Source organism: Anoplophora glabripennis, unplaced genomic scaffold, assembly GCF_000390285.2.
Source record: "Anoplophora glabripennis isolate ALB-LARVAE unplaced genomic scaffold, Agla_2.0 scaffold30, whole genome shotgun sequence".
NCBI classification, from domain to species: domain Eukaryota; kingdom Metazoa; phylum Arthropoda; class Insecta; order Coleoptera; family Cerambycidae; genus Anoplophora; species Anoplophora glabripennis.
The window spans coordinates 1,437,717-1,454,987 of record NW_019416226.1 but is presented as its reverse complement, the minus strand read 5'-3'; the positions used below and the strand labels follow the sequence as shown (position 1 = coordinate 1,454,987).

The window sequence follows — 17,271 nt, the reverse complement described above, 5'->3', positions numbered from 1 at the left end:
AACATTTGGATGGGTATTGTAGGTGACAGGTTTCTAGGTCCTGTTGTTTTACCAAACCGATTAACAGGCGCTGCTTACCTCAACTTTCTGCAGAACACACTGTATGAGTTTTTGGAAGACATTCCTTTGAATCAGAGGCAACAAATGTGGTTCCAGCATGATGGTGCTCCAGCTCATTTTTCCATGGCCGTTAGAGAGCATTTACACCAAACTTTTCCACATAGATGGGTAGGAAGGGCCGGACCTGTTTTATGGCCTCCAAGATCGCCTGATCTGAACCCTCTAGATTTCTTTGTTTGGGGATATTTGAAGACATTAGTGTATGGTACTCCTGTAAATAGCCTGGAAGAGCTGCAGCTACGGATTAATCAAAAGTGTCAAGAAATCCAAACCAAGGAGGGTGTTTTCGAAAGAGTTCGAATATCGTTGAGACGAAGATGTCGTGCCTGCTTGGAAATGGACGGAGGGCACTTTGAACATCTTCTGTAACTTTGTTTTGTGTTTGTTAAAAGCTTCCTTTGTCGGTTTATTCCTAATAAAATAAAATGTTTGAAAAACGAATAGTGGTCCATATCTCCGCAACCGTTACTTTGCGGACCCATGTTTATTAAGACTTTTCTGCTTATTTTGATTCATACTATTACCTCCTGATATTTTACACTATTTTTTTTAACACCCTATATGACGGTTTTTAGGTTCGAATTCTTGGCACATGCACCGATTGACGTGAAATTTTAACAGTAAGTAGAAAATTGCTCAAGAAACAAAAGTTACATAGTGCCGATGTGTGCTTTCACCCTGGGGGTGAATGCCACCCCTTCTCAGGGGTGGCAATGAAGCCACCCATTTTAATCGCAAAAATCAATAGAGGAATGAATTCTAAGCAAATAATAATCTATAATATTTTTTCCAAAAATTAATATTTTGCGAGTTATTTGCGATTGAAAATGTTGATTTTTCATCTAAAAAGTGCATGTTTTTCAACCATTTTTGATAAATAACTCGAAAACCTTGCGTTTTATCGAAAAACTCATATTAAGCAAATATAAAGCTTTTGAAATAACGAATCGATTCATTTTTTGTTGATTACCGTGGATGTAATAATAACCGAGTTATCACGCTCTACAGGTGATTGTTTATTTTTCGTAAAGTAAAATCGAACCTTTTACCGTAAAATAATGGCGAAAGAACTAATTTTTCGAAGAAAATAAATACAACCCTTTTTAAAGTGCTTGGAAAGACCTTTAAAATGCTTTTTGAAAAATTTCGTAACTCAAAAACTCGCGGAGTTATGATGAAAACAAGATGGTCATCTCATTCTTTCGGAGAAAAAATCAACAATAAAATCTATTGCTGAACCATAAAAATAGAAACTAAGCGTAATCCATGTACAGTTGACTTTATTTAGGTACTAATAATAGGCTTTGTAAGTTTGACCGATTTAGAATGCCTGAATTAAAAAAAAAAATTTGAAATAATGAAAAAAAGTTTTATTTTTAAAAAAATTTCCTTTTTTTCAAAATAACTCAAAAACTAAAATACGTGAAAAATGCGAGGGTTCAAAATTAAGGAACTTTTTTATAATATTTTTGCTTAAAGGGTGGACTTTAAGGGTTGAAATGTTGCTACAAATCAAAAATTATTATTCAAAACATAAAAGAATGCTTATTCTATCGACATAACACTTAAATCTATGGTTTACGTTTTTGCAAGAAGGGGTAGTTTTCACCCCCTAAAAACAATAAGCACATATTATGGATATGTAACTTTTGTAAATGAGGGTGAAATGAGCTTACTCATCAATTTTCATGAAAATCGGTGCGTGTGTCAAGAATTCGGAGGTAATATCCTATTTTTACCGTTGTCTACTGGACTAGAAGTATAATTCTAAAAAATAATTAGCGTTGTAATAAATTTAAAATTCGATTAAATTCACATCGAGCAATGGGACAACGGCGCGACAGATAACACGAGGTACTAAGCTGTCCAGCAACACGCAATTCAATTGGTATCTGGAATTGGACCTTGTCTGAGTGTTTTCTGCGTACCACTATTTCCTTTTCTTGAGGTGTTTTCCAGCGATTGCGCGTAAATTGGATTCGAAGGTGTCGTGCGTACATCGAAAATGGTGGTGGACATTTTAAGCGTATGTTGTAGTTTGTTTTGTACTTGTGCGTTTACAAATTACTGAAAAATCAGTTTTGATCCATCTTTGACCAGTTTCACCCAAAAATTTCACTTTTTTCTGAAATCTGTCGTGAAGTCATGAACTACAACTTCGTGTTCAGCGAATCAAATTCCTTCGAAAAAGATGTGCGGCTCTCTTGGGTTTGTGAACTTTTTTTGTGTGGCTATGTTTTCGCTAAAGTTGAGATAAGTTCAAAAATAATGAATAGACCAAGGATATTTTCGATTTTTATAACTTCAAAGGATCCCAAATAATTTTATTCTATTGCAATATGAATAAAATTTGTATTTAAAAAATTATCTTAGACGATCTTTATCTCAAAAAACGAAGAACAATTCCAATCCAATTCCTCCTTGCTCAATTATTTCATCAATATGACACTTTACCTCAAGTGCTTATCAGAAAAATTTTCACATTTGTGCAACTCTAATCATTCATTCAATATCAATTTCTTACTATGCGGCTTTCTGCGGAACATGCGCAAATTCCAAGCGAGATAGTCGTGCCTAGCCGAGCAAAAATCGCATGTATAGGGGCATAACGGCCAATTTACCAATAAATCAGACTCGGGCAATAATAAACAGCAAATTGCTTTTCTGCGAACATCTAATCCACCACTATCACGAGCGCTCAAAGACCGCCGACTCGGCATATCTCTGAAATTATCTGCTGGGTTTGCCCCCTTTCTGCGTAGGCCAAGGCAGGGGCGGCGCCAAGGGGACCATCCACAAGAAATAAAATGTTCCCTCACTGATTAGATTTATTTGCTTAATCTTTCAGTGTCTGTTGGCAACAGAACAGCTGTCATATGATTGTTTGCGCTTAAATTTTCGCTTCGCAAAAACATCGTAAAGAAATTCAAAGGCTATTTAAATATCATTTGTAACTGCAAACAAAATAATCCACGAATGTAAAATCCCACCCACTCGCAGTGCGATAAAAATTCCTGGTTTTCACATCCCTAAAATAGCTCCACCGGTCTATTTCTGGCGCCGCCGCTGCGCGTAGGCAGGGCCGCCTGCGTGTTGAAAGTAACACGTTTGCTTAATTTAGTTCCACACGGTTCTCGTTTCTGCTATAATTATGCTTATCGTAAGCGGTCTCTACTGGGCGCGATTTTTAGGTCGTGCGGTTATGTCACCGGGACAGGTGTACCGCAGGGGTCTATTCCCATCCAGGAAGGATCCGTTCCTAGCTACGCACCTGTTCGTTAGCGTGATAAATCCTCAGATTAAATGGACTGCTGCTCGGGCTAATCTAGATCAGAAAATGTAGGCGTGTGATCGGTACTACAACGTTGACAAATGAGAACTACATCTTAAAAATACACACCTCGGGTTTCTGTTGATGTCTACATCCTGGCTTGAGGTTACGTTAAAAATAGCGACGGTAGAAGTGGATAAAGTATGCCTAGGTGTTGGGAGACATAATAAGAATTCACTGCATTCCAACTTTTTAAAATTACATGTCGTTATCTTCACGATCAGCAATAAAAGTTATGTTCACCATATGTGAATTTTATAATATGTTGCAACTCTTATAAAGCAGGTAGATGTTTGCGTATGTCACTAGTTGCGGTGACTCGGCCTGTTTTAGATACTGGTAGTGTTATTCCTCGCAATAGGGTTGTTGACTAAATTTCAAAAAGTGGATAATAATATAATTCTACACGTACTAACTAGTATGTATGCACAATTAGAGATTGAGAAATGCGTCAGAACAGTTTTAAAATAATTATTTAAAACTGATTTTTTTATAATATTTCAAAACGGCTGCGACGTCATAAGGGGTACCTTGCAGTGAAATTATGTGTGATTGCGTAAAGGAAAAAAATTGGAAGAAGAAGATGCTCTGTCAACACTATCAGTAGAGTCAGTCTGACATAAAATATTTTCAAGTATACAAGTTATTTTCCTTTATCTTCGAATTCCTTTATTAAGTAAAATTATTATTATTTAGTAATATCATATAATATCTTTCCTTAGAAATAAAGCAGCATGTGTGAAACGGGATTTGTGAAAGCTACTTCGCAAATTTTACCTAATATTGATATTTTCATTCATTTATTTGATAAGCAGGTTCTTTTATATAAAATCTTTGTATCAACAACAATTTGTATATGGTTTATTTTTATAGTCAACAACCCTATTAATGAGCTTAAACAACAAATACTTTAGGGTAACTGCACTTGCGATGCCATCATAAAAAAGACTAAGATTGTGACTTCGTGAGAATGGTCGTATCGAGAAAAAAGAAGCATCTTTGGTATGTTTGAGATAAAAAAAAATTTAACTCAGTATTAATTTGAAAAATAATACTTTTTTTTCGTATCTTGCAAAATAAGGTATGTTTACTTTTACGCAATATAACATTGTTTTGTTTTGGACCCACTCTGTACAACAAAATTGAAGTTCATCATGGTGATTCGTATTTTCTAACCAAACAAAAACTTTTATCAAGAATACCTTTTTTCGTATCTTTCACTTTTTGGTCCATTTGTCCTCTTATAATTAATTCTTTTGAATGCGCCGAGACAAATGCTCAAAAGGATATTTCATCTCAAGATTTCAAAACTAAAATCTTCAAGCTTCAAGATGCTATTTTTTTCCTGATAGGTACAACCATTATTCATGAAGATACAGCCTTTCAAAAACCACTAAAAAATTTTCTGTTGAGTTTAGTTAAAAAGCAAACAATTTGGCATAACAAAAAACATGTTTATTAAGGCCATTTAACTACCTTCATCATGTTTGACGAGCAATGGAGTTGATAGTGATAGGTTTTCTTCTTTTTAACGTCAGCAATACATGACAGTCATGATCGCGGATGTGATTTCGAGAAATAGCTCTTTCCAAATACGGGGAAGGAACAAAATCAGACCTTTCAGTTCATCGCGACTGTAAAAGCAGATATCGATCAGTACAACAGGATCCCCATTGTACGGCAAGATAAATCTAATGTTGAATACGGAGCGATAGCACTACACAATCGTTTTTATATACAGAAAAAAAAAACAAACAAACACGAAACGCAATATTTGCCCAACAGTCGAAGCTTATTGAACTGTCGTTAAAAGTGTAATTATATATTGATGGATGGTTATCTATTAAGAGCTTTTATTGCGGTTTCAATGGGTTATCGAGCCACAGGCAGTTATTTACTTACGTATTAATTTATATGGTGATAACAATATAAACAAGGTCGTGACTTAATTTATGGGAGTATTTACTGGACCGTAAAGCGATAATCTATAAAAAAATCTCCCAAATTCGCTTATCCTAGGAACTTAAGAATAGTAAAAAAAAATTTAATTTGATATATTCCCTAGATCCTACACATTTTTAGGTACTGTTAGCTGTGACAGCCTAATTAAAAAAATTTAAATCCAAACATCGTACGTAATTAACTACTAACCAAAGAATTATATATTGAGGAAACACAAACATTTTTAACGCAAACATAAATCTTCGGGATAGCGTAGATACACGATAAAACCGCATAAATAAAGTAAAAGGCAATTAACGCTATTTAAATGGCTGTTGGTTGATGTGTGTTTATGATTTATTTATTCCACTTGTATGTATTTTTATCTAGGAACCTGTCCAAAAAATTTATGAACGATTTTATAAGGTGCTATAAGCATAGTTTATTTAGCTATCTGCTTTGTAATTCCCCCGTAATTTATGTTTTACATTGTTTCTGTATTATTGTATACATGGGCTTTCTTGTAAGCTTAAAAGTATCGACACAGCTTGTTGGATAATTTTATAACTTGTGTAGATATCTTAAAAAGTAGTTCTTTGTTTTTACATGCGCCACACAATAGTCAACATACGTACATGAAAGTATAAATATCGAAAATTAAACATTTTAAAATATGTACCTAGAATAAACAAATTCATCTATATCCGACTGGAGCAAGATACTCATTCAAATCCGTCACAAACAAATACAACTTAAGGCGATTCAAAAAATGCAGCCAATTTCGTATTATCGAAATCAAATCTGTGAATTATTCTCGGATTATATTTATCGATTTATTTTTGTTATTAATTAACGCCGAAAATTTAAATATTTAACAAAGGTTCTTATGGGAAATGTTTTGATGCATGTCTTTAAAATCGAATTGTGGGTGAACAAATGCAAATGGTAAGACGAAAAAATATAGAAATTTACCTGAATCATTAATTAATAGATGAGAGAAAGAAAACTAGTTGGTTACCGCACATTTCACAGGGAAATAATAGACTAAAAGCCGGATAGGAAAATTTTCCTAATCATTTTAGGCATCGCAAGAGTCTGAGTTAAATACTACAACCTAAAAGAAAACATTTGAGAACTATGCCGTCAATTCTCCGTGGCACATGGGTTGTCAGCGGAAAATCAAACTTGCCAATTTTGGGCCGGGTAAATTAATTAAATAGAAATTGACGGCATTTCGACCCAAGACAGATATTAGAAAAATAAGACATAAAAACCTTGTCGTACAAAAATAACGGTTCTGGAAAGAATAAAAAATTTTCATTTTCCAAATATTTTCCCTAATGTAAATGTAAAAATTATAGAGAACTGTACGGCGGCGTGCCTGATTTTAAATAAAGATATTTAATTGAAAGTTATATACAGTGTAGGAAAGTACCGATGGTCTATCAGAAGTTACGTGAGAGCGATAAAGTAAGCCATAGAAATCCATGCGATAGAGAAGAATGGCTATAATGAATAAGATCCACTTCTTATTTGTGGAAGGACGATATGGGCGTTGACTATTAGACGCCTTCATTATAGCCATCCTTGTCTATCACATGGATTTCTATGGCTTACTTTATTGCTCTCACGTAACTTCTGATAGACCATCGGTACTTTCCTACACTGTATGTACGTACGAATACATTGGCTCTAAGAGCTTTTACCCTGACACAAATTTTCTTATTTCAACCCCTAGTCCAAAAAATTATCGAGAAATGTACGGCACCGAGTTTTACTTATGTTTTAAAACAATGAAAAATATAAGTGCCGCAAAATATTTGGCTAAAAAAATGTATTACATAATTGTGACTACTCTGAAGTTAACGTCATTTTTCTTTGGGTAAAAATCATTATTTCCTGAACGGCATAAATTTCGGAAGCAAGTTATTCCACTTATAGTCTTTATATAAAAGTGCCGTACAAAATTAATGGCACCAGAAAAAACAATTGGCCGTGAATAAAATGACAAATTAGTCATTAGAAATGTACATTCAACTTGTGTTTTTTGTGTAATTGGAAACAATAAAATAAAATGGGAAAGTTTCAAATGATCAAATGATGTATGTTTTTTTAAATCTTTTTTTATTTATAAAGTACGATAAACTTTCATTACAAGAAGTAACAGATACAGCAGCATATAAAATGAAATATGTATACTTTGCATCAGAGCGCATTTAACAATTTTATGCATTGCGATAAATTATGACATTTTTAATATCATTTTTTATTTTAATAATAACATTCCAATAATTTCAGTATATTTTTGGCTGCAATAACATCGTAGGTATCATAGTATAATATTTATCAAATTGTATTATATCAAGATTGGCAAATATCATGATATTTATATAAATATCAAATATCGGAAATATATCTTGATATATATCCGATATATATCAAATCTTGATATTTATTTTTTTAAATTAATTAGTTTATGTATAATATTATAGTAGCGACATAAAATTAAGAAACTATTTAGGTAAATATTTTTATTCCAAATATCAAAAACAAAAACGAAAAAATAAATATAAATTCTGAAATTAATAAAAAATATTTGCGTGAATATTAAGTACTACGAAAACTAACCAATTTACACCAAGTCAACTTAAATTTCATAAATATTAAAACAAATACAAACACGCAGCACCTGCTCGAATTGACTAAGACCTGGGGAGAAATAATGAAATAAAAATATTAATTCAATTTTACTTTGTTGAAAAATTCGGGGAATCACATAGATAAACACGTTCGTCAACGATTAGCATACGGTTTTGCTGCCAACAGTTTTAGCAACTTTAAACCAGTAGGTATCATTATTTAAATTTTTATAAATATCATGATATATATCAAGTAATAAATATCGTGATAGATATCAATATCAATCAATATATCATGCCAACCTTGATTATACTTTCATAAATGCAATCGCTTTAAACCCTTGTCTTACAAGGAATATTTGTATTCACAGAAGTGCATCATATGCTACTTATGCATGTAACTAAATCATATTTAAACTTTTCCACGTAACTTCGTGATCACAGTTTGTGATAATCCAAAATACGTAAAAGTTCTTTGCAAAAAGAGCAGTGCATGCTTTATGCCATGTACTCTATGTCGATTAGTTGATGTCTTCGAACGGTGTGCTGGCTCCACAATCATCTCGTGAATAGCTTTTTTCCTGCTTTTGCTATTTTCTTTTCTAATTCTTAAGCACTCATACTTTCTTTTGGTCACAAATTTCCCTTTTTACCGACCCTGTTCTTCATCCGACAGTTTAGAGGTCAAAGCATTCAGCTGTGCGAGCGATCACATAGCATAATGCTTACCTATATATGTACATAACAAGGACTACCAACTTACAAATAATAAACTCGGCATACTCGTGCGCTGTTGCCAAGTTTCTGTTGCAACTTTTGGCATTTATTTATGCATATTGCGTAAAAAATAATCATTGAGAAATGGAAATATAATTTCAAGTATTTTAAACTTGATTTTATTCAATATACGGCGATACAAAAAGATGTGTAGCACTGCTATTAAAACGCCGACTCTGCTATTCTCCCTGTGAATATCTGGGTGAGTACCGTGGCCCATCAATCAAGATCCCCATGAAATATTTCCCAAGAAAATCAATTAACTCCGTGTAGGGGCGTTTAAAATACAACTTTAACACTTCTCCATCTACCTGCCTTTATGTCGGTGGCCGCCGCAGGCCCTGGCCCGTAAATATCCGACTGACCCATAATTTCTCGGAACGCAGCCCGGTGGCTGGTCAGCCTTTTTATTTTCCCATTTTCGTGTCTCATTTTTAACGACTGTGTAGAGCCACGGAGAAGTGATGCGTGCCGGAGATAAGGCGAGGATGAAATATGGCGGTTCACCTTTGGATTCCTGTTCCACGGCATGACACTGTCGGCTGCTGTCGCCTACCGGGCGTCCCAATTTGAGTCTACGATAAATTCTTCCGATCCCGCGATGTCCGCCTGACGGTGGACTGAAGGATTTTAACTCGAGCTCATGTTAAAGCGTGGAAGACTGAAGGGTGATACAAGTTTTTGCTAGAAATATTTTGTTGACACACTGTAAAAAAATAATTACAATTTTTTGAAAAAACTAAATTGCAAATTGATAAATGTAATCTAATTCTTAAAAAATAAAATTAATTAAAATAAAAAAGAGCGAGCGGTATTTTATCAAGGTTGGCAAATATCATGATATTTATATAAATATCAAATATCGGATATATAACTTGATATATATCCGATATATATCAAGTCTTGATATTTATTTTTTTTAAATTAATTAGTTTATGTATAATATTATAGTAACGAAATAAAATTAAGAAACTATTTAGGTAAATATTTTTATTCCAAATATCAAAAACAAGAACGAAAAAATAAATATAAATTCTGAAACTTATAAAAAATATTTGCGTGAATATTAAGTACTACGAAAACTAACCAATATACACCAAGTCAACATAAATTTCATAAATATTAAAACAAATACAAACACACAGCACCTGCTCGAATTGACTAACACCTGAAGAAATAATGAAATAAAAATATTCATTCAATTTTACTTTGTTGAAAAATTCAGGGAATCACAGAAATAAACACGTTCATCAACGATTAGCATACGGTTTTACTGCCACCTTTTAACAGTTTTAGCAACTTTAAACCAGTAGGAATCATTATTTAAATTGTTATAAATATCATGAATAAATATCGTGATAGATATCAATGATATATATCGGATATATATCATGCCAACCTTGTATTTTATATGTGAAAAAATTTTCAAGTATGCTTTATTTGAGGCTGTGCAAAATTTTGAAAATTCGAAAAAAGAAACTTAAAAATTATTATGCGTAAACTATCGAACCGATTTTAATGAAATTTGGTGTATTGTTTTATTATATTATATAGTTTTTTTACCAAAATTAGAATGCCCTTAGAGCAATTAAACAATTTAAAAAAAAATTATCCAGAAAAATTGATTGTTTTGCCTTTTTTTCATCAATTATATTGTTATTTTGCAACATTCGTAATCAATTTAACATTTTTAACTTACAGTATATTGTGCAAAATTCAATTCCAAAACTTTTTTTCTCCTCAATATTCTTCCAAAAATGCATAGGTTCCAAGATATAAGTAAAAAACTAAGATAAAATAGGTATTTTAAAAATTTTTTAAACATATTTGCAATTTTGAAAATGTTCCGGACCTCGCCCAGATCTAGGGATCTTTATTATGTGAGTTTTACTGAGAAAAAATTTGCTTGCCCCGTCTCACATCCACCTCAAAACAGATCCGCCCTGATCTAAGATAGAAGATAACCTTATGGGGACGATGGGAATAGACAAAGACAACGCACGACAACCATAGAATGGGGCGGGGACAGTCAATAATGAGCAAATTTACTACGATTTAGCTACAAGTGCACCAAATACGAGGTTATCTGCAGAATTTATTTAACTGGTACCTATATTTGAGTGAAATTGCTCAATTTTAATTAAAATATTATCATAAATGAGTAAAATTATGAAAATGCTCAATATTGAGTGAAAATATACTCGATAATTTCACTCAATAGATTCATTCCGTACCTTTATTGCTTTGACCACACCGACTTTTTTACAGTGCACATAAATTAACGTTGAAAGTTTGATTGTTAACCTAAATGAGTGTATTTGTTTATTTGATTTATTAATTAATTAATTTAGAATATTAAGTGTAAATAACAATAAATTTACAATAAAAAAGAACAAAAGTACAAACAGTATTATAATAAAGAACAGAGTCGTCAATAGATTCCCTTGCCGCGAACAGTGCGCATTTGTGGACGATGCTATCTCAGAGGCAAGCTTATTCGTGACGGTTTGTATATAACTTCTAGTAAAAGTTTTAGGTAAATTGTGTTATCTTTTTATCACTTCTAAACGAAATAATGTGACACTTGTGACTGCAGACAAACAGGAACTTCTCTGTATTATTCCCAAGGTTGGCAAATATCATGATATTTATTATAAATATCAAATATCGGATATATATCTTGATACATTTTTTTAATTCTATGTATTATATTATAGTAGCGAAATAAAATTAAGAAACTATTTAGGTAAATATTTTTATTCCAAATATCAAAAACAAGAACGAAAAGTAACCAATTTACACAAAGTCAACATAAGTTTCATAAATATTAAAACAAATACAAACACACAGCACCTGCTCGAATTGACTAACACCTAAAGAAATAATTAAATAAAAATATTCATTCAATTTTACTTTGTTGAAAAATTCAGGGAATCACAGAAATAAACACGTTCATCAACGATTAGCATACGGTTTTACTGTCATCTGTTAACAGTTTTAGCAACTTTAAACCAGTAGGAATCATTATTTAAATTTTTATAAATATCATGATATATATCACGGAATAAATATCGTGATATATATATCAAAGATATATATCGGATATATATCATTGATATATATCATGCCAACCTTGATCCTTGATCCAGTGTGAAATTTAACACACAGTTTTTCAGTGTACTGCGCGGTGTACAGTTACAATTTTTTTACGAGTTTCCTAGCAATTACCGCGCCGGCAGCTAATTGGAAAACATTAAAGACGACATTTCGTCGGTTGGCAAGGAACACGGTCATTAAGCGAATTAATTATACGGCTGGAATTAAATAATTAATATGACAAAACTCCCGTTAATTACAGACTTGATAACCTTATTATAGCTAATAAACTAGGCATGGGCTGTAATTCGGGGCGAATGACAATGATCACCGTCGGAAGCGGCGCGGCGACGCCATATGCCGCCCGAGGTTGGGGTGTGTGTGGCGTTATATACCCACAGAATTTACAAATAAGGGTGAGCGCACCCCTCTCGACAACACCCTTAAGGACGAAGCCGGCGAACAATGGAATTAGGCTTTCGTGAATTCTAACGATGCCAACTACGGCATTACTCATTCGCCGCCCTCGGCCGGGGTGGTTTATTATTTTACCGATGGGTTTTCGCGGGTTGCGAGAGAGGGTCGAGATTAACTGTTAAACTTATTGACGGGATGCGCCCGATTTTCAATCGAATTTCGCGCTAAATCACGGGGACGTGCATCCCTGACAGAAAATAAACGCAAACATTGAATGAGGTATATAAAGTTGGCAGGTCACTTTTAGCAGAATGCAATACTGGAAAAAATTTTTTAGTGATTTTCGAAAGGCTGTATATCGGGGGAAAATGATGGTATCGAGATAAAAAAGAAGCATTTGAAGCTTTAATTAAAACGATATCCATCAACTCCGAGTAGCTATACACGTAAGCCATTTTTAACACTTCAAAAACTAATGTAAACTCTATCGCAAAAATGTTAATTTTTCATATTTCAGTATTGGGAATCGCATGGGGCCACCTGGAGAGACAGCGTTCAACGCGAATGACGCTAGAAACTACAGTAGCCCAACGATGTAAGGGTTGTAAATACTACGACTTCAGTAATTTTTTTCTCGGAAACTATAAGGATTTAAAAAAAAATGTTACCATATTGACTCCGTTTTTGTGACGCATCTATTTCCCAATTTTTTGGATAAGTTTTGAATCACCTTGTATAAGTATAAAAAAGGTTTCCCAAAAAAAAATCACAAAAAACGTCGATTTTTTTCTTTAAAAAGTAGAAATACCCCTTAAATCGTTTTCGAGAATAACTCAGCGATGATTCATCTGTCCAATAACAGGATCCGGGAGATTATTGTACAAGAATTGAGAGAGTTTCATGAAGTTTAATCAAAATAACATATTATAATACTAAAATATAAATTTTGTATGTGTGTGTTTTTTGGTTTAGATTGTATTTTTTATTTAAATTGTAAATAGTAACATACAAACCTCTACTATATATTTTTTTTGTCTTATCTTGTACTTTATCCCTGGCTAGTTGTTGGTAGACACTTGTTATATAGACAATATCAGAAAAATCTCAGGAGTCGGTTCTCACAAACTAGTACAATGCAACACACTTTGGAATGAATAGAGTTTGAAATTTAATAGTGTTTATTCAAAATTTTGTTATATTATTTTGACTTGACTTTATAAACTCAAATTTATGAATACCTCTTTTTATATAGAATATGTTTTCCATAATAAAGAATATTTTTAACAACAAAATTCGCCTTTTTCTGCTTAGCTTACAAATAATATAAGGAATAATTAAAAAAATTTCTATTAATTAACTTTATCTATGCAATCCGGAGTAGATTGCCTTATATTATTTGTTGCCTATCATTCAGGGGCATCCTTACATCTAAATAAGAATGAAAATTAGTTAGAATTAAATAAAATGGCTGTTCATTTGACAGATTTTGTAAGAGCTCTTCGAAATATTGAATTATTTAAGTTATTAGTGATTGGATTCGGTTTATTTTTGTACAGGTAAGTCCTGTGGTTTGTTATTTATTCTTTGCAAAGATTTGATGCGATAGAAAGCATGATTTATTTGGAATAGCTAGCGATATTTTAGTGCACTGTGTTTTAGGTACCTGTTACGTTGTGAAATTTGTAGTTTTCTTCGTTGGAAACTCGGTAGAAGCCTTGCAGACTATTTATGGGACCATTGGAAACTGCCTTGGAACTGCTTTCTACTTCTGGTAGAGGAAAATTTTCATGGGCTGCCAAAATAACTTTTTCTGGACTCTGGCAAACTATAGATTTACTGGTAAGTATTTAATTTTCTTCCTTGGACTCTTTCTTCTTGTTTTATTTTTAACTTTTCGGGAGCTGCGTCTCCACGCTGTACATCTTGCAAAACCCAAGACGTAACTAATAAATAATTTCTTAGTTTTCTCCACCTTCCTGATTATTCTGTCCCTAGCTTTGCTTAAGGTCCATGCACAGAAATTTTCAGTCTTTGGATGTCCTTTTCAAACACTTTTTCACACCACTACTTATAACTAACACATTTTTAACAAATGTCATTATACTTTTATTTACAATTCTATAAATTATTTACTAAAATATTCTTTATTTTATATTTTTAGGTCATCTCTGGGTATTCTTACAAAGCCACCTTTAGCTTTGACATTTGTGAAATTTATTATAAAATTTTACATTTGATGAAAATTTTTTATGTTATGTTTTATGTTGAGATATCTTCTTCAAGTTTACTCGTCTTCCTGCGATATGTATACCCGATTAATCTATACTTTAAGCTTTCATTTGATATAAGTTACTTTAGGTTTAAATTCGTTTTTCTTTATGTCCTGATTACTAACAAGTGTCGATGTCATGCATTTCTATGAAAATTTATTCTGTACTTGAGAATAAAATTAAAAGATTATTATTTTTATACTATGTCATCATTGTTCATTTCTAGTTTTATATCCAAAATTTCCATATTAACAATTTTATACCAATTTGGTGTTGCTATAATAATAATTAAAATTTTTATATGACTTTAAATTCGGTCAGGCAATATTTTCATTTGAGTTTCTGTATTAACATTTCAAATTCGTTACAATATATAACACACATATAGCCGATAAGTGAAAAAATTTTGGGGTTTACGGAAAGCGACCACATCCGCGATATTTTGGGCCTTCGGCGACTGGACTATTCGCTGCATCGACAGCCCGTGGAAAGAGGACGGAAACGGTATCGATGCGAGTGAAACACACACATCAAACGACCCGTGGACATTTAGCGAGACGTCGTGGAATCATTGACGGAATCCAGATGCCGACACTCGAGTACAAGATCTATAAATACGTCGGCGCAGTGACGAGACGAAACTTATTTTCGAGTGGTGTCAATTGGACAGTTTAGAGGAGTCGATGACGGACGATGCTTGAAGGAACATAACAGGTTTATTGATGTTTATGGATCAAGAGGCGATCTTAAACGATTACTGACACAGACGTACTTAGTGATGCAAAATTAATTCGCTAGGATTTATTTTTTCTCTTGTTTTATCCCATTAGTTGTCAAAGTATCTAAACTCTCATAACTCTGTGAAATGTTCTCAAAGTTTATATTATTTTTTACGTCCAATATAACTGGAACATGAGGAATTGATGGTTACGCTAAACTTACGGTGAATGTAGACAAAATGCTACGGCAGCAGAATGCACGCGAATTCTTTGCCACTTTGCCACGCACCAATATAAGATACGTAATAGTTATTCAAATAGTACGTAGTACTTTGTCAATTGCAACCTCTAGGTGGCGAGGTACTGGTTTGTGTCTCTCGACAGCAGTGACTCTCAACATGTTTGCACTTTATAGGTTAAGTTACATAGATAAAATAATGGAAAGTTCGATGTCGAATACCAATTCAAATAAAGTAACGAGGTAAATGATTATAACTTGTGGAGGCTTACTGTAATTATATGGGATACTGTGAGATATCCCATTTTCTTTTTTATAGTAAAAGCGCATCCATGTTAATGCTTAGAATTGACAGGGAGATAAACATACGAGGATTCGGGCGGGTCCCAAGCCGTAAATCAAGAATTTAGAATTTCACGCCGGCGTTGGCCATGATGCGGAATTAATAAATGAAATGCTGATTTATTAAAGTTACAGGTGCGTGGCGAATTTGATTTACGGACCATGTATCTCCCAAACATCCCCATGAAATTCAGGGCGAGTATAAAATGTGTGCATATATTTTAGCGAGTATAATTCGAGACGTAAACAAATTAAAGTAATTTTTAATATAAACAATTACTAAAATACCATTTTTTTTTAGATCCGCCCGTTCATCATAATAAAAGAGAGGTAGGTATTCAAAAAATGACAAATATAGGTACAGTGTTGCATTTAAAAAACAAAAGGATGTTTTATATCTTCGAAATCCAACAGTTAATTGTTTTTTTATATGTCTCTTTAAAATCACAAGACAAATTTCCAAGTTACCATTTTTTTCCTACATAGCACAAACATAGATAAACATACACATAATAAATAAACATAGATAAACAAATATAAGATAGTAGAATGTGAATAATTGTACAATTTGAGAATCACTGTCAAAAAAAAACGTGAGTTGCTGGTTGTCGAACTGATCCAGTGATACCAAACTCGAATACCTGTACATTGCCGTAGATCTAGGGGGAAAATAATTAACTTGTAAAACTATGAAAATAAGGAAATTGTTCGCAATAGGCGATTTCAGTTTTTCAAAGGTGCAAATTTGGTAAATTAATTTATTTCTGGAGACCAATGGAATTCAATAAATTTGTAACTATTTTGGAAGGCGGACTGCCTTTATTCTGTTTAAAAGAGATCACTTAATGAATTTGATCCCAACACTACAAAATTACATAGTATAGTCTTTCCGAAGCCAGTTGAACATGTATAAAAACGCCTAGCAATAAAATTTATTGTGTTTCATAGGCGTCCCTAAAAAAGTTTTCTGCTAAAGGTAAAAAATTATAATAATTTGTATATAATGTGTAGAAAATTTCTATTATACAGGGTGTTTCTTAATAACGTGCTAATATTTAAGGTTATTCTTGGGTCCATTTTAAGAAAAAAACTTTTGAAATACAGGGTGTTAAAGTTTTATGAAAAAAACATTTTTTTATTATAACTGGTATTACCTACCTTACATATTTTTTCAAATTTGGTACACGCCTTCTATTCATCAAGATGCATTTTTTGATGTACAAACAATTTTATTATTTTTGCCAGTGGCGTCTGTACAGGTTTTGTATTGAATATTTTTTAAGAAAAATATGTTACGCCACTGCTTTTTCTTTAAGTAAAAATCATTTTTGAAATCCTCATTCCTTTCTGAGCAAATGTGGTGTCTTGAATTTTTTCGGTT

At 32.8% G+C, this 17,271-nt stretch overlaps 1 protein-coding gene across 1 annotated transcript in view; it reads right to left on the bottom strand.

The window, feature by feature from the left end:
- LOC108913147 (transducin-like enhancer protein 4) overlaps positions 1-17,271 on the bottom strand; it is a 369,612-nt gene that overhangs the window by 339,557 nt on the left and 12,784 nt on the right. The gene's annotated exons all lie outside the window — the stretch shown is intronic.